Source organism: Haliotis asinina, chromosome 7 (assembly GCF_037392515.1).
Source record: "Haliotis asinina isolate JCU_RB_2024 chromosome 7, JCU_Hal_asi_v2, whole genome shotgun sequence".
Classification (NCBI taxonomy): Eukaryota; Metazoa; Mollusca; class Gastropoda; order Lepetellida; family Haliotidae; genus Haliotis; species Haliotis asinina.
Genome location: NC_090286.1, coordinates 65,248,538 through 65,272,789, shown reverse-complemented (window position 1 = coordinate 65,272,789; position 24,252 = coordinate 65,248,538). Strand labels below are relative to the sequence as shown.

Sequence of the window (24,252 nt, the reverse complement as noted above, 5' to 3'; positions counted from 1 at the left end):
CTGACTGGATAACTGGACACAAATATGTATTGTCCCCTAAACACACATGGAGTAGGGGATTAGTGTCGTACCCTCTGGTGAAGAACTGTGACATATACAACATATAAGATATAGGTACACGACACATACATAGCATTAGGGAGAAGGGTGGAACATAACCATGGACTATGGTCACATACCGCGACCTGGGGTACACAACCAGGAGTAGGGTCACATACTGCGACCTGGGGAACACAACCAGGAGTATGGTCACATACCGCGACCTGGGGAACACAACCAGGACTACGGTCACATACCGCGACCTGGGGAACACATCCAGGAGTATGGTCACATGCCGCGGCAATCAGAGTATGGTTATTGTGCTTCGTATCCAAGTCTGTCCAACTGTCCCTTGAAACAGATCTGTCAAAGTAAGCCCATGCGCGCCTGGAATATGTAGCAAGTCCAGGTGGAAATAAAAGACAGCCCCTGGGCTCCTTGTTGTTTATGATTATTATTTATGAGCTTTATATGTTCATTTCAGAGAATAGATGTTAGTTTAGACTTATCCCTGTCAGTAATGGAACTGGACGCGATTATATTATGTAATTTTAGGTAGACGGGTGGGGTGGATAAAATTTATTTACAGATTACCTTTATATGCATCAAAATATTGACATAACGCTCTTTTAACGTTAGTAATGTGTTAATTTCGGCCCTGTGGAAGGTATGCGAACTAAATCACAGTCACAGGTGTCAGAACGTCCAGATTATTGTGTCATCAAGTCTTCTCGCGTTGCACCTATAACACCGCTTCCTCACACCGGTGTTGCAGGAATTTGTTCCCGGTGTGAGAACGATCTTTCGCAGTAATATGGTGGCCGGGGTCAATGCCAGGCGTCATCTAGTGCTACGTCCACGCAGCTGCATGCCGCGAACACAGAGGTACGACCACGTGCCTGGAGAAATTATACTAACTGACCTTCCAGGCTAACGTGTAAAGTGAGTAATTAACAGATGGACTATCTATTCATATTTCATGCCATCACTTGTCGACATTGTGTGGTGCAGATGGCCACATGTATGCCACGACTATTGTGACTTGATTGACGATGTTTGGTAAATAATACCATACATATGCATTGCATGCAGTAAGAATGCCAGATGTTTACAAACATAGGAGGAGAGGTATTTGGGTTTCGATATTATGGCGAGTTTATCGACAGTTGTCGGGTCTTCGTCACCACAGTTTCAAGACAAATGTTGGATCAACTATACATTTTCAGTTTTATCACAGATACATTTTCCCAGGTCGTCTGTCTCAATGTCACACAATGAACAACATGCACAGGCAAACATATTCCTGAACAGAATAGTCCAGTGGCTACAGTGTTTGCTCGTCGCGCCGAACACTTGGGTTCAAGCCTACATAGGAACAGTGTACAGAGAAGCCGGCTGTTTCCAGAGACATTTGTGTCGATACTGCCGAAAAAGCTGCTAAACAACCCGACTTACTGACTCACAGGGAGTGAGTGAGTGAGTTTAGTTTTACGCCGCACTCAGCAATATTCCAGCTGTATGGCTGCGGTCTGTAAATGATCGACTCTGGACCAGACAATCCGCTGATTACCAGCATCAGCATCGATCTGCACAACTGGGAACCGATGACATGTTCCAACCAGGCCAGCGAACCTGACCATCCGATCCCGTTAGTCACCTGTCACGACAAGCATAATCGCCTTTTATGGCATGCATGGGTTGCTGAAGGCCTATTCTACCCCGGACCTTCACGGGTTGACTCACAGGGAAGCCCAGCTTACATCGTAGATAATATTGGTCCTCATGAGGTGAGAAAATGTTGGGAAACTAAGAGTTCATGTGTAAAGCACAGTGGAGTATATATTCTAAATAAAATTTAAACACATTCCAGTGTTGGAGGCGTGAATCATGCAGGGAAAATAACTGACACACCTGCATGTGTGGGATGAGGACCACCAGTCATAATGTGATACCCAGTCATCTTCTGGTCGCTGCCCTCTTTGATGAATCGTTGACTCTCAGGGTAATCTTCACTGTAATCGAGTAGAGAGAATGATCTGACATATTTATAACTGCCATGTCAAGTATGAAGACTAGGGGAAGATAACTCACTCACTGTCCTTAGACATGGATTAAGAGCTTTAGCCAGGCGCCACTCAGGAACCGTGAACTCCAAGAAGTGACAATATGTTGACAGAAAATGAGTTAGACCTAGCAATAAAACTCCTCTACAGCTTAAGTAAATGTGTGCTTGACATCAGCTTGATAAAAGACGACAGAGTGGAGATTTTAGTGCCTTTTCTACATACTTTAGTCGAGTGGTTGGTTCATTTATTGATTCCACTGCCCTCCACCAGGTCACATTGCTACAATACTGCGGCTGCATGACGGGTACAAGTGCGAAGTCAAGGAAGTGTTTAATGCGTGCACCTTACTAAATGACAGAGTGACAGAGAGACAGAGTGACACACATATCTTTTTCTCAACAAGCTAAAACAATAGAGGTTTTACTTAATGTGTGTCACTCAAAATATGTGTATAGTCCAAACTCATTCTATTGTTTCATTAACATGTTTCTTACATGTACTTTCAGTTCTATGCTATCAGTTCAACAGTCTCAGTTCAACAGTCTCAGTTCAACGGTCTCAGTTCAAAAGTCTCAGTTCAACAGTCTCAGTTCAACAGTCTCAGTTCAACAATCTCAGTTCAACGGTCTCAGTTCAACAGTCTCAGTTCAACGGTCTCAGTTCAACGGTCTCAGTTCAACGGTCTCAGTTCAACGGTCTCAGTTCAATAGTCTCAGTTCAACGGTCTCAGTTCAACAGTCTCAGTTCAACGGTCTCAGTTCAACAGTCTCAGTTCAAAAGTCTCAGTTCAACAGTCTCAGTTCAACGGTCTCAGTTCAACGGTCTCAGTTCCAACAGGATCAGTGCTTCAATGTCCCTTGCTCTCAAAACCTGGATGTGCTTTAATAATTCATGACTCTTCTTCGGGTGATTCCTAACGTTCAGCAACACCGCCTACTAACACTGTAATCTTGTCACTGAGTGAGTCTTCGGCAACACAGTCTACTAACACTGTCATTTTGTCACTGAGTGAGTGTTCGGCAACACAGTCTACTAACACTGTCATCTTGTCACTGAGTGAGTGTTCGGTAACACAGTCTACTAACACTGTCATCTTGTCACTGAGTGAGTGTTCGGCAACACAGTCTACTAACACTGTCATCTTGTCACTGAGTGAGTGTTCGGTAACAGTCTACTAACACTGTCATCTTGTCACTGAGTGAGTGTTCGGCAACACAGTCTACTAACACTGTCATCTTGTCACTGAGTGAGTGTTCGGCAACACAGTCTACTAACCCTGTCATCTTGTCACTGAGTGAGTGTTCGGTAACACAGTCTACTAACACTGTCATCTTGTCACTGAGTGAGTGTTCGGCAACACAGTCTACTAACACTGTAATCTTGTCACTGAGTGAGTGTTCGGCAACACAGTCTACTAACACTGTCATCTTGTCACTGAGTGAGTGTTCGGTAACAGTCTACTAACACTGTCATCTTGTCACTGAGTGAGTGTTCGGCAACACAGTCTACTAACACTGTAATCTTGTCACTGAGTGAGTGTTCGGCAACACAGTCTACTAACACTGTCATCTTGTCACTGAGTGAGTGTTCGGTAACAGTCTACTAACACTGTCATCTTGTCACTGAGTGAGTGTTCGGTAACACAGTCTACTAACACTGTAATCTTGTCACTGAGTGAGTGTTCGGCAACACAGTCTACTAACACTGTCATCTTGTCACTGAGTGAGTGTTCGGTAACACAGTCTACTAACACTGTAATCTTGTCACTGAGTGAGTGTTCGGCAACACAGTCTACTAACACTGTCATCTTGTCACTGAGTGAGTGTTCGGTAACAGTCTACTAACACTGTCATCTTGTCACTGAGTGAGTGTTCGGCAACACAGTCTACTAACACTGTAATCTTGTCACTGAGTGAGTGTTCGGCAACACAGTCTACTAACACTGTCATCTTGTCACTGAGTGAGTGTTCGGTAACACAGTCTACTAACACTGTAATCTTGTCACTGAGTGAGTGTTCGGCAACACAGTCTACTAACACTGTCATCTTGTCACTGAGTGAGTGTTCGGCAACACAGTCTACTAACCCTGTCATCTTGTCACTGAGTGAGTGTTCGGTAACACAGTCTACTAACACTGTCATCTTGTCACTGAGTGAGTGTTCGGCAACACAGTCTACTAACACTGTAATCTTGTCACTGAGTGAGTGTTCGGCAACACAGTCTACTAACACTGTCATCTTGTCACTGAGTGAGTGTTCGGTAACAGTCTACTAACACTGTCATCTTGTCACTGAGTGAGTGTTCGGTAACACAGTCTACTAACACTGTCATCTTGTCACTGAGTGAGTGTTCGGTAACACAGTCTACTAACACTGTCATCTTGTCACTGAGTGAGTGTTCGGTAACAGTCTACTAACACTGTCATCTTGTCACTGAGTGAGTGTTCGGTAACAGTCTACTAACACTGTCATCTTGTCACTGAGTGAGTGTTCGGCAACACAGTCTACTAACACTGTCATCTTGTCACTGAGTGTTCGGCAACACAGTCTACTAACCCTGTCATCTTGTCACTGAGTGAGTGTTCGGTAACACAGTCTACTAACACTGTCATCTTGTCACTGAGTGAGTGTTCGGCAACACAGTCTACTAACACTGTCATCTTGTCACTGAGTGAGTGTTCGGTAACACAGTCTACTAACACTGTCATCTTGTCACTGAGTGAGTGTTCGGCAACACAGTCTACTAACACTGTCATCTTGTCACTGAGTGAGTGTTCGGTAACAGTCTACTAACACTGTCATCTTGTCACTGAGTGAGTGTTCGGCAACACAGTCTACTAACACTGTCATCTTGTCACTGAGTGAGTGTTCGGCAACACAGTCTACTAACCCTGTCATCTTGTCACTGAGTGAGTGTTCGGTAACACAGTCTACTAACACTGTCATCTTGTCACTGAGTGAGTGTTCGGCAACACAGTCTACTAACACTGTAATCTTGTCACTGAGTGAGTGTTCGGCAACACAGTCTACTAACACTGTCATCTTGTCACTGAGTGAGTGTTCGGTAACAGTCTACTAACACTGTCATCTTGTCACTGAGTGAGTGTTCGGCAACACAGTCTACTAACACTGTAATCTTGTCACTGAGTGAGTGTTCGGCAACACAGTCTACTAACACTGTCATCTTGTCACTGAGTGAGTGTTCGGTAACAGTCTACTAACACTGTCATCTTGTCACTGAGTGAGTGTTCGGTAACACAGTCTACTAACACTGTAATCTTGTCACTGAGTGAGTGTTCGGCAACACAGTCTACTAACACTGTCATCTTGTCACTGAGTGAGTGTTCGGTAACACAGTCTACTAACACTGTAATCTTGTCACTGAGTGAGTGTTCGGCAACACAGTCTACTAACACTGTCATCTTGTCACTGAGTGAGTGTTCGGTAACACAGTCTACTAACACTGTAATCTTGTCACTGAGTGAGTGTTCGGCAACACAGTCTACTAACACTGTCATCTTGTCACTGAGTGAGTGTTCGGTAACACAGTCTACTAACACTGTAATCTTGTCACTGAGTGAGTGTTCGGCAACACAGTCTACTAACCCTGTCATCTTGTCACTGAGTGAGTGTTCGGTAACACAGTCTACTAACACTGTCATCTTGTCACTGAGTGAGTGTTCGGCAACACAGTCTACTAACACTGTCATCTTGTCACTGAGTGAGTGTTCGGCAACACAGTCTACTAACACTGTCATCTTGTCACTGAGTGAGTGTTCGGTAACAGTCTACTAACACTGTCATCTTGTCACTGAGTGAGTGTTCGGTAACACAGTCTACTAACACTGTCATCTTGTCACTGAGTGAGTGTTCGGTAACACAGTCTACTAACACTGTCATCTTGTCACTGAGTGAGTGTTCGGTAACAGTCTACTAACACTGTCATCTTGTCACTGAGTGAGTGTTCGGCAACACAGTCTACTAACCCTGTCATCTTGTCACTGAGTGAGTGAGTGTTCGCTGAGGTAAACATGACAAAGTGAGCTGAGGGTTGACTTAGTGGATTCAGAAATATCATATCGTTTATCAAAGTCTAAGAACTGCACAAACTGTTATCATGAACACTTTCATGGCCTCTCAACATTGAGTGAGTATGATTTACGCGTAGTTCCATAATACTGAACTGACATCCCCTTTATCAGCGTCAACGCCATCTGCTAAGTGAGATATTGCTCATCTAAAAGTCTGTTTCGTGACGAGATCACTATCGTCAAGTCAACCTGTCAAAACACTGCATCACGTGACGTCATAAGGGGCCTGCACACATCATGTGACCTTCCCCAAGGCATTTTTGTCCCGATAGTGCACCAAGTACCAACCTAATGACACTGTTGATGGAGTAGCCGACAGCAAGGCCCTTCCTGACACTTTGGGGCATATAGTATTGGGCAGTTAAGCCGTAAACGACGGCGTAGATTTCACTGATATAATGTAATGACGTCTCGGTCAACAGCCACACTCAGAACTGCAGGGGATGGATCTCAGTCCACATGCAATAAACGTAAACGAACCCACAGGCAGTGTTGTGACCCGAGGTGATATTGCTGGAATATTCGTTCCGTAGAATTCGATCCTACTGTATTGCCCATCAAACATACCCATCACCTCACTAACAAGTACCCATCACCTCACTAACAAGTACCCATCACCTCACTAACAAGTACCCATCACCTCACTAACAAGTACCCCTCATCTCACTAACACATACCCATCACCTCACCCCTCACCTCACTAACACGTACCCCTCACTAACACACATCCATCACCTCACACGTAAACACTAACACCTTACTAACACGTACCCCTCACCTCACTAACGCTCACCCATCATGTCACTTACACTCACCCCTCACCTCACTAACACTCACCCGCCACCTCACTAACATATACACCTCACCTCTTTTACACTCAAACCTCACCTCACTGACACTCACTCCTCACCTCACTAACACTCACCCTTACGTCACTAACACTCACCCCTAACTTCACTAACACATACCCATCACCTCACTAACACTCACTCCTCACGTCACTAACACTCACCCCTAACCTTACTAACACTCACCCCTCACTTCACTAACACTCACTCACCCCTCACCTCACTAACGCTCACCCATCACGTCACTTACACTCACCCCTCACCTCACTAACACTCACCCGCCACCTCACTAACACATACACCTCATCTCTTTTACACTCACCCCTCACCTCACTAACACTCACCCGCCACCTCACTAACACATACACCTCATCTCTTTTACACTCAAACCTCGCCTCACTAACACTCACTCCTCACGTCACCAACACTCACCCCTAACCTTACTTACACTCACCCCTAACTTCACTAACACATACCCATCACCTCACTTACACTCACCCCACACCTCGCTTAAACTCACCCTTAACCTCACTAACACATCGCCTTCACCTCACTAATACGTACAACTCACCTCATTAACACTTACACATAGAGAAGAAGTTATCGAATGAACGATGCTGACAAACGTGACACACCGTGACATACAGACAAACAGTTTAAACAATTCAAACAACACTAGCAAACACCAGTATTATACACCAAGTGCACCTTGTTCTGGTGTTCCCTATCACGTTCATTCCCCTACTAGAACTCTGCGGAGTCCTGGCAGATCACATCGCGCTGGGTGACGTGTGTACACACGTCCATTGAGTTCATCCCACGCATCAGGCCTAACGTTGTCGTCTTGCAGTAAAGAGGATGGAGCATAAGAGCATCATAGAAGCTTGCAGGAATGATACTGCTATAGAAACCAGAATCTCGTGCCGATAATGCTGTCCGGTAACGCTGTCCGGTAACGCTGTCCGGGGACGCTGTCCGGTAACGCTGTCCGGCCATGTGCAGCGGAGTATGTCCAGTAAGAGTTATTCAAGTCATCACCGACGTCCGTCATATCCGTTAAATGCGTTACCACAGTTGCGCGTGCGATTCGCACTCCATTCTTTGTCAACTATCATAGAAGGACAAATTGAGTCAGCTCTCATCTGTGAAGAGCATATGAAGAGCATATTAGCACACTGATAAACCTTGATGGTGCAAATACATCGAATGCAATGAATTTGCTCATTAATGTCTATATGTTGAAGAATAAATATTTATAAAATCGCGCGAGGATGTCGGTTACTCAAAGTCTGGATGTCGGTTGAGTTACCGACATCCTCGCACGATAGTATTAATGATGTGTTTTTCCATACTGTGAAAAAAGTTGTACGATTATCAAACAAAAGAGAACATTTCAAATCTTAATAAAATTTAACACTTATCGAACATATGTGCATAACACGTCAGGTCTCACTCGTTCTTACGTCAACACAGAGAGAATGTAGATCTCACTCGTTCTTACGTCAAAACAGACAAGATGTAGATCTCACTTGTTGTTACGACAACCAGAGAGGATGTAGATCTCACTCGTTCTCACGACAACCGGAGAGGATGTAGTGAGTGAGTGAGTGAGTTTGGTTTTACGCCGTTTTTAGCAAAATTCCAAAGATATCACGGCGGGGGACACCAGAAAATGGGCCTCGCGCATTGTACCCATGTGGGGAATAGAACTCGGGTCTTCGGCGTGACGAACGTGCGCTTTAACCACTAGGCTACCCCACCGCCCCAGAGAGGATGTAGATCTCACTCGTTCTCACATCAATACGGAGAGGATGTAGATCTCACTCGTTCTTACGGCAACCAGAGAAGGTATAGATCTCACTCGTTCTTACGGCAACCAGGGAGGATGTAGATCTCACTCGTTCTTACCGCAAAACAGACAAGATGTAGATCTCACTTGTTGTTACGGCAACCAGAGAGGATGTAGATCTCACTCGTTCTTGCGACAACACAGAGAGGATGTAGATCTCACTCGTTCTTACGACAACACAGAGAGGATGTAGATCTCACTCGTTCTTACGGCAACCAGAGAGGATGTAGATCTCACTCGTTCTTACGGCAACCAGAGAAGGTATAGATCTCACTCGTTCTTACGTCAACCAGAGAGGATGTAGATCTCACTCGTTCTTACGGCAAAACAGACAAGATGTAGATTTCACTTGTTGTTACGGCAACCAGAGAGGATGTAGATCTCACTCGTTCTTACGGCAACCAGAGAAGGTATAGATCTCACTCGTTCTTACGGCAATCAGAGAGGATGTATATCTCACTCGTTCTTACGACAACACAGAGAGGATGTAGATCTCACTCGTTCTTACGCCAATCAGAGAGGATGTAGTGAGTGAGTGAGTGAGTTTGGTTTTACGCCGCTTTTAGCAAAATTCCAACGATATCACGGCGGGGGACACCAGAAAATGGGCCTCGCGCATTGTACCCATGTGGGGAATAGAACTCGGGTCTTCGGCGTGACGAACGTGCGCTTTAACCACTAGGCTACCCCACTGCCCCTGAGACGATGTAGATCTCACTCGTTCTCACATCAATACGGAGAGGATGTAGATCTCACTCGTTCTTACGGCAACCAGAGAGGATGTAGATCTCACTCGTTCTTACGGCAACCAAAGAGGATGTAGATCTCACTCGTTCTTACGACAACACACGGAGGATGTAGATCTCACTCGTTCTTACGGCAACCAGAGAGGATGTAGATCTCACTCGTTCTTACGACAACACAGAGAGGATGTAGATCTCACTCGATCTTACGACAACACAGAGAGGATGTAGATCTCACTCGTTCTTACGGCAACCAGAGAGGATGTAGATCTCACTCGTTCTTACGTCAAACCAGAGAGGATGTAGATCTCACTCGTTCTTACGTCAAGCCAGAGAGGATGTAGATCTCACTTGTTCTTACGTCAACACAGGGAGGATGTAGATCTCAATAGTTCTTACGACAACACAGAGAGGATGTAGATCTCACTTGTTCTTGCGGCAAAGAGAAAGGATGTAGATCTCACTCGTTCTTACGCCAACCAGAGAGGATGTAGTGAGTGAGTGAGTGAGTTTGGTTTTACGCCGCTTTTAGCAAAATTCCAGCGATATCACGGCGGGGGACACCAGAAAATGGGCTTTGCACATTGTACCCATGTGGGTAATCGAACTCGGGTCTTCGGCGTGACGAACGTGCGCTTTAACCACTAGGCTACCCCACCGCCCCTGAGAGGATGTAGATCTCACTCGTTCTCACATCAATACGGAGAGGATGTAGATCTCACTCGTTCTTACGGCAACCAGGGAGGATGTAGATCTCACTCGTTCTTCCGGCAACCAGGGAGGATGTAGATCTCACTCGTTCTTACGGCAAAACAGACAAGATGTAGATCTCACTTGTTGTTACGGCAACCAGTGAGGATGTAGATCTCACTCGTTCTTACGACAACATAGAGAGGATGTAGATCTCACTCGATCTTACGACAACACAGAGAGGATGTAGATCTCACTCGTTCTTACGGCAACCAGAGAGGATGTAGATCTCACTCGTTCTTTCGGCAAAGAGAAAGGATGTAGATCTCACTCGTTGTTACGTCAAACCAGAGAGGATGTAGATCTCACTCGTTCTTACGTCAAACCAGGGAGGATGTAGCTCTCACTCGTTCTTACGTCAACACAGGGAGGATGTAGATCTCAATAGTTCTTACGACAACACAGAGAGGATGTAGATCTCACTCGTTCTTACGGCAAAGAGAAAGGATGTAGATCTCACTCGTTCTTACGCCAACCAGAGAGGATGTAGTGAGTGAGTGAGTGAGTTTGGTTTTACGCCGCTTTTAGCAAAATTCCAAAGATATCACGGCGGGGGACACCAGAAAATGGGCCTCGCACATTGTACCCATGTGGGTAATCGAACTCGGGTCTTCGGCGTGACAAACGAGCGCTTTAACAACTAGGCTACCCCACCGCCCCAGAGTGGATGTAGATCCCACTCGTTCTTACGGCAACCAGAGAGGATGTAGATCTCACTCGTTCTTACGGCAACCAGAGAAGGTATAGATCTCACTCGTTCTTCCGGCAACCAGGGAGGATGTAGATCTCACTCGTTCTTACGGCAAAACAGACAAGATGTAGATCTCACTTGTTGTTACGGCAACCAGAGAGGATGTAGATCTCACTCGTTCTTACGAGAACCAGTGAGGATGTAGATCTCACTCGTTCTTACGGCAACACAGAGAAGGTGTAGATCTCACTCGTTACTACGTCAGCACAGAGAAGATGTAGATCTCATTCGTTACTACGTCAGCACAGAGAGGATGTAGATCTCACTCGTTCTTACGTCAAAGCAGAGAGGATGTAGATCTCACTTGTTCTTACGGCAAAGAGAAAGGATGTAGATCTCACTCGTTCTTACGGCAACCAGAAAGGATGTAGATCTCACTTGTTCTTACGGCAAAGAGAAAGGATGTAGATCTCACTCGTTCTTACGCCAACCAGAGAGGATGTAGATCTCACTCGTTCTTACGACAACACAGAGAGGATGTAGATCTCACTTGTTCTTATGGCAAAGAGAAAGGATGTAGATCTCACTCGTTCTTACGCCAACCAGAGAGGATGTAGTGAGTGAGTGAGTGAGTTTGGTTTTACGCCGCTTTTAGCAAAATTCCAGCGATATCACGGCGGGGGACACCAGAAAATGGGCCTCGCGCATTGTACCCATGTGGGGAATCGAACTCGGGTCTTCGGCGTGACAAACGAGCGCTTTAACAACTAGGCTACCCCACTGCCCCAGAGAGGATGTAGATCTCACTCGTTCTTACGGCAACCAGAGAAGATGTAGATCTCACTCGTTGCTACGTCAGCACAGAGAAGATGTAGATCTCACTCGTTCTTATGTCAAAGCAGAGAAGGTATAGATCGCATTCACGTTTTCGTGAACGGCGAAACATATCACATACGCAGTTTCGCAGGCACAGCCGGGAAGGCAGTTCATAAATGTAATAGTGGCACTAGTTCTTGCTAAGAAATCTTCATTAATAAGATGTTGTACAACAGATCCCCATCTTTCTATATCATTGCTGTATTTCTCCCGTTTGATCATATGTTGATATTCGGTAAAGTGTTAACAATAAAAACCTGTTCCCTTGGTTGTACATATTGGCAGATTAAACAGACAAGTGTTTAAAATGATAATAAGAGCATTTATATAGCACCAAGCACCCAGTGTTTGTCCGTCGAGCCAGAAGGACTGGGTTGTTCACTTCTTGTCTGACACGCTGGAACGAGGGGAGCTGATCACGGGTAAACGCTCAAGGAAGCTAAATCAGTCACATATCAATAATCGCCGACACCAACAGGTGTGCACGGTGACCATCCAGTTCCTCGTTGTAGTCATGTTTCCTCTTACACAGGAAGATAGCATGTTATGGCTGACCATTTCTCCGGTCACAGTCCTCATAGGCGACAGAGAGGAAATGTTCTCATTTTCCGACTTTGTTTGCAATTAGTCTGCTTGTGTTATAAGGTAAAGATAAAAACACAACGCATGACTTCCTGCATACGAATTATCAGAGGATGAATGTCCTGTACATTATTATATTAAGTATACACTTGATAAGATCCCACCATGTGAAAATATCGACAGTGTAACTGTAAGTCTCTGAAAATACATACCTTTGGTAGAAACAAACTCTGACAAAGCGATCCTGACCTGGACATGGTGGGAGTATATGGCTGCCTGAAGCTGAGGATGATGTCTCACCAAGGTCTTTAGGTTTAGTTGAAAGGACTGGGGAGCTAAAGTGGCTGAAGACAGTGACCGCCATCGTGGGAGGGGTGTGATGTGGGTCTCAGACGATTTGGAGTGGAGCTGGCAGTCCAAGAATTAGCTACTGACTGGGAATCGGGGTGTCCTGGCGCAACTCCAGGAATCGGACTTCTTGAACCTGGGGCAAGATAGAGAAGTGTCGAAGTTGTATGTGGTCTGACCATATATGGGAGTGTTTAAAGGTCACATGCAACGTAAAACACAACGTTGCAGATTCTGGTACCTTTAGGTATGCACTTACCGAAACTAATAATCAAAAATGCTAAATCAACCTATAAAGTTGAAAAACACGCGATGAAAAAAATCCCGCGAAGTCGTAAACGATTCACTAAATTTCCCCCAGCGCTGGGGGAAAAAGTGGTTTCAACCACTGTGCTGCGCTGCGCCCATGACGCATGCGCAGTGAATAGGTTCGCGGAGCTTGAAACAGTATGCATGCCCAGAGTATGAGGTCGTGAGCAGCAATCTAGTCTTGGTTGTGTACACAAACAAGTAAATAATCTACTCCTTACATAAATTCGCAAATTCAGAGAACAATGTATTTACAAAACCCAACATCTCTATATACATTCTTCATGGATTACAAGTTTTTCTATTGTATATGATTTTGTTTGACAACGGTAAATGAATACATACTGAAACGACGCATCAAATGCAATAAGAAAAGTTCCATAAAGAATCTTACTTTCTTGTGACTCGCCATACTTCTAAAATGCCCATCAAACAGATCATCTTTCTGCACACACAATACGCCATCAGCGCATCAGCAAATGAACCAACCAATCGCAAGCCATCGTTACACTTGAGTGCACCCCCACCTGCTATGACTGGGTTCGGTCTCCCGAGGACTTCGTTTCGAGGGAAGTAAGCCCAAGTACAAAATATTGCACTTTTGAATCGCGATTGTACGCTTATATTTTTGTTTATTTGTTTTTTACAAGCAGCAATGTATATTAAGTGTCATGAATAAGTGATAATTGTGTTTTAATTATGTTTGATTTTTTGGTTAAGATGCCAGGTGTATTGAACTCCATTGCTCCTGCTTGAATACAACGCCATCGGCCCCTCATGGGATTTGGAAGCCAGGAGTACTTCGATCGTTAAGTCTGTGTTCGACGCTGTGAACATATGAGCAACAGTAGCTGACATTCTTAAGACATGAGCCAGTGACTGAAGACCCAACAAACACAACAAGGGCGCTCTATAGCCGGCAGTGCTTCTATTTCAGAACACATGTAGAATATCGCTGTGGCGGAATGTTTGCGGAAGGGATATATTAGAAATATCACAGTCTCAACCTTGTTTCTGATTTGGTGGCTGAGACGATCAGAGCCGGGGTTTACCGCCAAAAGCCCCCTTCCCTCCCAATTCTCACAGTCATTCAATAGAGGCACGTGCCGCAAAGCAGCATCACGATGTCAGCCAATAAGTGTATTACACGTCACACATCACGCAGGGAAGCTAGTGTATTTTTAGTGCACAGGTCAGTGTGTCACATTTTCTACAACTGTGTTTAAACAATCGTGTACAGGCAACTGACAACACGGCTCTCAGCAACACAGTAGAGTTCAGTCTACAGGTATTACACACCGCCAAGGACTCGTGGACCTGTTTTTATTGCAGACCGCGAAGACAGACCGAACCGTTGGGGTGTATACCATGCGAGAATGTCAGAACAGGAACTTGGAAAAAATGAAATGATAACGAATTGCCTCCTTGCACGTAATATTTCGATCGTACTGTTTGTCTTTGTCCGTGAGATGAGATAGGGAAAAAAGGGTCCAGGAGCTGAACCAAATGAGAGAAAAGGTCCATGAGTTAGAGAGAAAAGTTCCATGAGATGGACATATCCATGAGATAGAGAGAAATGTTCATGAGGTAGCCATATCCATGAGATAGAGAGAAAGGTTCATGAGATAGACATATCCATGAGGTAGAGAGAAAGGTTCATGAGATAGACATATCCATGAGATAGAGAGAAAAGTTCATGAGATACACATATCCATGAGATAGAGAGAAATGTTCATGAGGTAGCCATATCCATGAGATAGAGAGAAAGGTTCATGAGATAGACATATCCATGAGGTACAGAGAAAGGTTCATGAGATAGACATATCCATGAGATAGAGAGAAAAGTTCATGAGATACACATATCCATGAGATAGAGAGAAATTTTCATGAGATAGACATATCAATGAGATAGAGAGAAAGGTTCATGAGGTAGACATATCCATGAGATAGAGAGAAAGGTTCATGAGATAGACATATCCATGAGATAGAGAGAAAGGTCCATGAGATAGACATATCCATGAGATAGAGAGAAAGGTTCATGAGATACACATATCCATGAGGTAGAGAGACAGGTTCATGAGATAGACATATCCATGAGATAGAAAGGTTCATGAGGTAGACATATCCCTGAGACAGAGAGAAAGGTTCATGAGATAGAGATAACCATGAGATAGAGAGAAAGGTTCAGGAGATAGCGAGAAAAGTTCATGAGATAGACATATCCATGAGATAGAGAGAAAGGTTCATGAGGTAGACATATCCATGAGGTAGAGAGACAGGTTCATGAGATAGACATATCCATGAGATAGAAAGGTTCATGAGGTAGACATATCCCTGAGACAGAGAGAAAAGTTCATGAGGTAGAGAGAAAGGTTCATGAGATAGACATATCCATGAGGTACAGAGAAAGGTTCATGAGATAGACATATCCATGAGATAGAGAGAAAAGTTCATGAGATAGACATATCCATGAGATAGAGAGAAAGGTTCATGAGGTAGACATATCCATGAGATAGAGAGAAAAGTTCATGAGGTAGAGAGAAAGGTTCATGAGATAGACATATCCATGAGGTACAGAGAAAGGTTCATGAGATAGACATATCCATGAGATAGAGAGAAAAGTTCATGAGATAGGCATATCCATGAGGTAGAGAGAAAGGTTCATGAGATAGACATGACCATGAGATAGAGAGAAAGGTCCATGAGATAGGCAGAACGATCCATGAAATAGAGAGAATGTTTTCCGGAGTGAACCAGAAAGGAATGTCCGTTCATCCTGTCTGTGTGCATCTTGACAGGGGCGGTGGGGGAGCCTAGTGGTTAGTCCAGGGTTCGAGTCCTCACATGGGTACAATGTGTGAAGCCTATTTCTGGTGTCCCTAGTCGTGATATTACTGGACAACTGCTAAAGGCGACGGGAACTCCAGTTGACGGACTCGATCTTAGTGACAGAGTATAGATGCGGTGACCGTTCAGTTTTGGGATGATGTTATGTGACGTCATTGTTAGCTTGCTTCATGTTCAGTGAGATGTGTACTTGGCTGAAACCTTCACCACGTCTCTGATGCCGGGGAATGCCCATTCACACCAGTATGTATTTTCACTTTGCAGCCAATGTAAAGGGCGGCACATCAGACCAGGTTAATGATGGGTTTTCTCAGATGTCCCCAAATGTTCATCTCAGCGATCAAGGGTATTGAAAAAGGGCTGCTAATAAACATAACATCACACGTGCAAACAAATCCCTCAATAGCGTATTCTAACCGTCTCTGCTGTCAATGGCGTTTCATTCTCAATCAAATTTCTCATAATCGACGCGGTTTATTGCAAATCTTGTGTCAAACGAATTGTAAAAAGTGCATTCCCGCGGTGTATTAGCGTGGTTGTATGTTTTGGGTATAAGTGATATTGGTATTTAGATGTATATGGAGTTGTGTGCAGGTGGGTAGAGCGGCCTATTGTTACCTGTAGCGCTATTGAGCCCACACACCTGTGAGGACTGACTCCGCCGTCGGCGAGACAGACTGGCGCCAGGCAGATACTCAAGTATGTGAAACGCCGCACACCTGAGGCCCGTGATTGCCTCAACAGTAGTTTACCTGTGAACTAAAATCGTCCTGATGCCGGGGTGTAAGTTCCTCCCGCTGACCAGGGTTGGCTGTCGGAGGAAGTGTGCTTGAGGACGCTTTGCATTACGATTTAAACTTCTCTGTCGCGACGATAGTTCCCTCCCACAATAAAGTTTAGCATTTGATGAGAGTGGCATTTGCTATATTGGAGCTCTCCCTGGAGGATTCCGTTAAAATTCACTCGAAAATCAAATGTTAAAAGTTTTAATGCGTGCATGATCACCAGGTCCGTGACAGTCTCATGACAACAGGCAGAAGAGAACAATACAGTCAGGCAGAGAAAGATATGATACAGTTATACAGACTGAGAACGATATGATACAGTTATACAGACTGAGAATGATATGATACAGTTATACAGACTGAGAATGATATGATACAGTTATACAGACTGAGAATGATATGATACAGTTATACAGACTGAGACAACAGGACAAAACAAGATGATGCGGTCATTGATGTACCCACACCTCCTGGTGTTGTTATATGGGTATATACAGATGGTGTTTTTTATATCGGTGTATACATCCCATGGTGTTGTTATATCGGTGTACACACCTTCTGGTGGTATTATATTGGTGTATATATCCCCTGGTGTTGTTATATCGGTGTATATATCCCCTGGTGGTATTATGTTGGTGTATATATCCCCTGGTGTTGTTATATCAGTGTATATACCCCCTGGTGTTGTTATGTCGGTGTACACACCTTCTGGTGGTATTATGTTGGTGTATATATCCCCTGGTGTTGTTATATCGGTGTATATATCCCCTGGTGGTATTGTGTTGGTGTATATATCCCCTGGTGTTGTTATATCAGTGTATATACCCCCTGGTGTTGTTATGTCGGTGTACACACCTTCTGGTGGTATTATGTTGGTGTATATATCCCCTGGTGTTGTTATATCGGTGTATATATCCCCTGGTGTTGTTATGTCGGTGTACACACCTTCTGGTGGTATTATGTTGGTGTATATATCCCCTGGTGTTGTTATATCGGTGTATATATCCCCTGGTGTTGTTATGTCGGTGTACACATGGTGTATGGGAGCTTCATAAGCAAAACCTGGATGACCCACTGGATACAGGATATTTATTACACAAAGGTTCAGTGTAGAAAATGTGACAATATTCTATAAACTATATGAACGAGATTATAATAATTTAGAGTTGTACAGAATGAACAAATACAAGTGTATATAATGTCCGGGGCAATGTGGAGATTTTCACAGAAGTTGTACATCTGGTAACAGATTATTCTTAATCTGTTTGGTTCATTACTGGTAAACAGGGGGCTAAATGTTTCTGTGGTGGGTTTGGATGATGAGGGTCACAATCAGCGGATTATTCCATGAATGTGTGAGCAGCAATAAGCCTGCAGGTGCGCGATCACATCACCGGTGTTGGTTACTCCACGTGTGATTTTGATTAATCAATTGCGTAATACCCATCAAGTTTATTGGCTGCACTAGCTTGTAAATAAACGTGGCTCACTGTTTACACCGAGCGTTAACTTAGCGGACTGATACAGCTGGACGGAACATGTGGGATACATTTCCATAATGGTCTGTAAACTGGCGGCTGAAATACACACGTACGTGCCAGAGCGACAAGGAGAGGGAAGAGGTGGGGTGGGTGGGTGTGCGTGTTTGTGTATGTGTATGTGTGTGAGGGGTGTGAGGGTTGAAGGGTGGGAAGCATGTAGGGTAGTCGGAACACGTGTTGATGAACCATCAATTACCGTCAACATGTTTGGTAAAAAAACACGTTTATCTGCCATGGAATTGTATGTTTATATCTACAACAACATGAAAAGAGCGGCGTCAGATATAGTCATGGGGAATTTTTGGGATTTATCGTTCACACCACAAGGAAACGAAGAGTCAGCGACTTCCGGGTGTGACGCTGTACTAGGTTCCCCGGGAACACAGGCCAGGTGGCCAGTACAGCAGACGTGAAAACCATTCTGTCGGAAATGTCATCACAAGTCAGACAATTACATTTCCTATACGCTTATCACTTGACTGATAACGGATTACGGCCGAACAACTGATGTTATGGCGCAGAAGGAAGTGGATTCACAACCTCATGCAGCCAGTCGCCCACAACGTTCATGTCCTTGTGGTTACAGTGGACCAAACCACTGCAGTCTGCGTCAGATCGGCATGAACACTCATCTAGTTATTTCCTCAACATATCATCATTGAAAACAATACAAACAACCTACTAGTTTTGTGCATCGAAAGTCAACGTGCTGAGAGTATGTTTTTCGTTTGCTTACTGCGTCATGCCGCATTCAGTAATATTCCAGCGATATGGCGGCGGTCTGTGTGTAATCGATTCTGGACCAGACAATCCAGTGATGGGGATCATGCGCAGCGATATGTGCAGTTCGGATACGATGACATAAAGAACGCAGTCATGTCAGTCGCCTGTTACAACAAGCATGGGTCACTGAATTATAACCCGAATCTTCAAGGGTCACTGAGGTTGTCACATTGATAGAAAGTTGTAGCTAGTAATGAAGAATCTGATAAGTGACATTTATGAAGGTTACCCCGTTGTAGAACCTTGTATCTTTTAGATAAGAATTGTACCACCGTTGAAGAGCCTGGTATCTTGTAGTTCTGAAAGGTACCATCGTCACAGAACCTGGTATCTTGTAGCTACGAATGGTACCGTCGTAGTAAAGTCTAGTATATTGTAGTTTAGAATGGTACCACATAAGAACATGGTAGCTGGGCTGCTGTAGGCGGATGTACACGCTCCTGCGGACATTGTCGCAGGCGGTGAATTCGCCCTCTACAATGATACTTCTGGTGCCTGCCCCTTTATACGTTGTGACAATCAGTAGAACATACTGTATCAAATACACAGATAACGATGAAACAAAGATTATTTAGAAAGAAAGGCCTATGTGTGATTGCTGAACAATCCACTGGTGGTGTAGCAGGTTCAGTTTGTGTTGAAAATTTGGTTTCCGAGTGCTCCCTGTGATGGTGTAAAAACAACACACCATGTGAAGCTACAATCCAGCAGGTCGCTGTGCACTGTGACTAATGTCCTTGTCGATGTATGGTGCAAATTATACACAGAGCCAAGAGCTAATGAGAACATGATGATAATTAAAACCAAAACCATGTGCTTCATTAGTCCAGCGTAAACCAATATCACTCAACATGGGCGTCAGTGATTGGAACCATCTCAGTGCTGCTCACTACAACTGACGGACATGTTGCCCGCACTCCCACACCAACAAGTACAAGAAGAGATCATACTCTAACACAACACGAGCACTTACTGGGGGCAGTAAAATATGTACACAGGTCCATGTACTTTGTGTTCATTTGGATTGATTTTGTTTCAGCAGAAGAAATGCAACTGTGATTTAACCGCGGCTGAGTGAGTGAATCGGTGAGAACTATCGTTAAAACTGACGAATGCTTTAGACTTGAGATTGATAACCCCTCCACTCTGTTCTATGCACAGATCCCGGTTATGCGGTAGTCCTTGTTATCACCTGGTCTTTAGTGTCACCCAAGAAACTAATAATAACATTTCAACACTACTTAAGCAATAAATGTTTACATACAGCCACCAGCCAGCTGTAACAAGAGGTAGGACAAGCACCCATTCTGTGATGACGCGTAAAACATTCGACATTCCTTGCCTCCAGGACATCAGGGCCGAACAATAGATGAAAACGGTTTATCTGAATGTTGAACCCGTGATAGCGCAATAATAATCAAGGTGCCTTTTATCGCATAGGAAGTAGAGGTTGCATGATATGGCGATGATTACAAGTCAGACTGACGTAATGATGGCAGTCAATCCCCACCCCCGGGGACATAGCAGGACATAGTCTGTCTCACAGTCCCTGAACCAAATTATTTTCCCCACTTCCAAGCCCTCTGCAATGCTAAAGCCTTCAATTAAACAGGTCTAGATTTCCTCAGGTTCTGAATCTCTGGTGTCCTTTGGGCTCCTTTTCAATTTATATGGGTTATCATAATTATATATATAGTCAGAGACTAAGCATTTGTCTCAGCAGGTGCACACCAAGGTGCAGGAGCCGTATACACAAGAATGATCATTTTACCACTCAACACCACTTCGAATTTCAACGAATAAAGAATGTTGTCATGCAAGTCTGTATTTACATTTGTGCACAATATGCACAATGTTAGACATTGGAGTATCTGCCTGAAAATGAAGAATTATGACTAAACTTTGAAAGTACATGATAACTATACACAATTTAAAAGGATCAGTATCAGTGACACATGAAGGTAGAACGTGTGTATATGAATGACAGCTTCTTTAATTCAAGGGCACGAAGTTTCGATACAGCTTCTTGTATGGCTTGAGTTAAAGAAGTTATCACCCGCACATACTTGTTCTTTGTGACTACCAGTTTCTAAATGTGCAACTCAAACAAGACACGTGAAAGTGAAGAAAGGAAACAGATGATGATTGAAGATGGTGTTTGAAAAACTCGTCAACGATGAGCGTAGATGATGCTGACGATGATGAAGCTGATGAATAAAGATGATAAATATATGCACGGGGAGTGAACAGAACACGCAAACAGCCGTGCAACCTGATATCAGATAAGATAAGATAAGATAGATCTAAATTTATCAACAGAGATTATTTAAAAGAGCCAAAACCCTTTCCCCGATGACACGAAGAGTAGACACCAGTGTAGGATTCCGACTAAGTGTTATCCCTGTGTTTATGGAAAGCTGTCAAACAATGATGAAACCAAACAATGGCGAAAAGGTGAAATTACTTTGTCTTGTGGGTGGTACAAAACACACGCAAGGCAAGTCAAGAGTTCACCAAAACATAGGAATAAATATATGACAAGGGAAATGCATAAAGCATCGCTTTTGTTTCAGATGTGTGTTGATGTTAATTAAGTCTAAGAGAAGTCTTCTGGTGCAACTGAGAATAAAATTGGCATCCCCGGGCAGTAAGGTTGTCAGTCCAGAACGACGTGAACACAGTGTATATCCACTATGTCTAGCCGTGTGTGTAGCATACTGTCCACAGGCTACAGACACGTTATTACATTTCATTCATTAAAGTCTCGCGTATCACATCACCCGAAGGAAGAATAAAAAAAAACAAAACAATTTTGTCAGTGTCGAAAGGCGGTTTACCTCGTTAGGCAAGGAAACATTAAGTAACGTTAGGTCAAGCAAGGTTGCTCATTACAAGTGGGCTGAGAGGTGGACTTACACAACATACTGAATAACCCTTGAGCTGAGAAAGGCAGGCAGTGAGCGGCCGTGTTGTCATCTCGGTCTGCCCGGAGCCGACATGTGAAAGAATGCGCGTTAAACGCCGAGCGAGCGGCCCAGGTGCGCGCGAGACAGACTGGCGTCAGGGCTTTACACAACGAGACCCATGTAAACAAGCCAGCAACTCGCTGGCTGCATAACGCTGCTCTTCCCATGTATTCAACAGAACAGCTGATTGCGAGGGGAGTGGGGTTTGTAGCACTGGGACTGTTTACGATTGCGCTTGATGCTTCAGGTGTGCGAGGGGAGTGAGTAGGGTTAGTGAGGAGGCTGTACAGGGGGTGGGTGGTTTAGGGGAGTGGACAAGGTTACCGGGTTCTGGGGGATGCCCAAAGGGGCTTCCCATTTCTTGAATTGACCAATATGGCTAACCTCTACTTAACCACGTTCTATTCACCTAATACAAACAGGGCGAAATAATTACCCCGAATGATGAGATAGGGAACTAGCAACGGTTCTGTCTGAGGTTTCCTGTCACCTGACCACCGCTATATAACAATGAATGATATATATCAATGAAAGTAAGTTAACCTCTTCCTCTGTCCTCAAGGACCTCCAACTGAAATTTACTGACATGTTCCATTCCTCTGTTCAAGACAAACCAAATTCACCCAATTCAAGGAACAAACATAGAACATATAGAAAATTTAAATCAGAAATCAAATTTGAACCATATCTTGGACATTGCAAAATAAAAAAACACCGTGTTCACTTTACAAAGTTAAGACTGAGTGACCATAGGCTACAAATTGAACTAGGTAGGAGAACAAGACCACCAACACCTCTGGAAGACCGTCTCTGTAGTCAGTGCTCAGTCCTTGAAGATGAAGAGCACCACTGCATGTGTTGCTCGAAATGTTCGGATGTAAGGTGCCACTTATTTCATTCACTTTCGACTCAAAATAATAAATTTCAAAGTCTTTCTACAACAGAAAAATTTAACCTCCTGTTTAGAAATGACCAACCTAATAGTATAGAAATAATTTGTTACTATGTATATAATTTCAAACAAATATAGAACACTTCTTGATCTTGATCTTCTAGGCCATTGTTATATACATTATATCATATTTGTTTTCTTGTGTCTCACTATATACCCAACATATGTAGCATATAGCCTCTAACTGGTATGATAAGGATCATCTATGTATATTTATATAACATTGTATCATTATGTTTATATTTGTAGTGTATAGTATATTGCCACTGATCCTTAATGGAACGTCATGCAATAAAATATCTTATCTTATCTTATCTTATCTTATCTTATCTTATCTTATCTTATCTTATCTTATCTTATCTTATCTTATCTTATCTTATCTTAACGCAGGACCCGACATCTTTTGTCCATGAGATACCTCAGAGATACTTCATGCAACATTTGCAACTTCCACATTGCTGAAGTCTTGTCAAACGATAGATAACCGCGTGCGTTTACGTTGCTTTTGGCGGTGTTCCAGCAATATGACGGGGGTCTACGGTGTGACGAGCCAATCTGGGCTGGACCTCTACCATCCCACCGTGTCCAGATACTTATAATCAATCAAACGGTATAGAAATAATTTGCTACCACATGTATATCTTCAAACAAATACAACAAATGTTTGGTTGTCTCAGACCATTATTATGACCCTCATATCACGTGTGTTGTTAATGTGATTCATTATATAACCTGCCGATGTAGAACCAAGCGTCTAATTATTATATACCCTGCCTATGTAGAACCTAGCGTCTAATTATTATATACCCTGCCTATGTAGAACCTAGCGTCTAATTATTATATACCCTGCCTATGTAGAACCTAGCGTCTAATCATTATATACCCTGCCTATGTAGAACCTAGCGTCTAATCATTATATACCCTGCCTATGTAGAACCTAGCGTCTAATCATTATATACCCTGCCTATGTAGAACCTAGCGTCTAATCATTATATACCCTGCCTATGTAGAACCTAGCGTCTAATTATTATATACCCTGCCTATGTAGAACCAAGCGTCTAATTATTATATACCCTGCCTATGTAGAACCTAGCGTCTAATCATTATATACCCTGCCTATGTAGAACCTAGCGTCTAATCATTATATACCCTGCCTATGTAGAACCTAGCGTCTAATTATTATATAT

General features: G+C 43.7%; 1 protein-coding gene across 1 annotated transcript in view; it reads right to left on the bottom strand.

Annotated features, from left to right (window-relative positions):
• Positions 1-1,790: 1,790 nt before the first annotated feature.
• Positions 1,791-24,252, bottom strand: part of LOC137290580 (large ribosomal subunit protein uL13m-like) — a 421,196-nt gene continuing 398,734 nt past the window's right edge. Inside the window, exon 8 of the mRNA XM_067821621.1 lies at positions 1,791-1,800. The gene's annotated coding sequence lies outside the window, so the exon portion shown is untranslated. The remainder of the gene's footprint in view (positions 1,801-24,252) is intronic.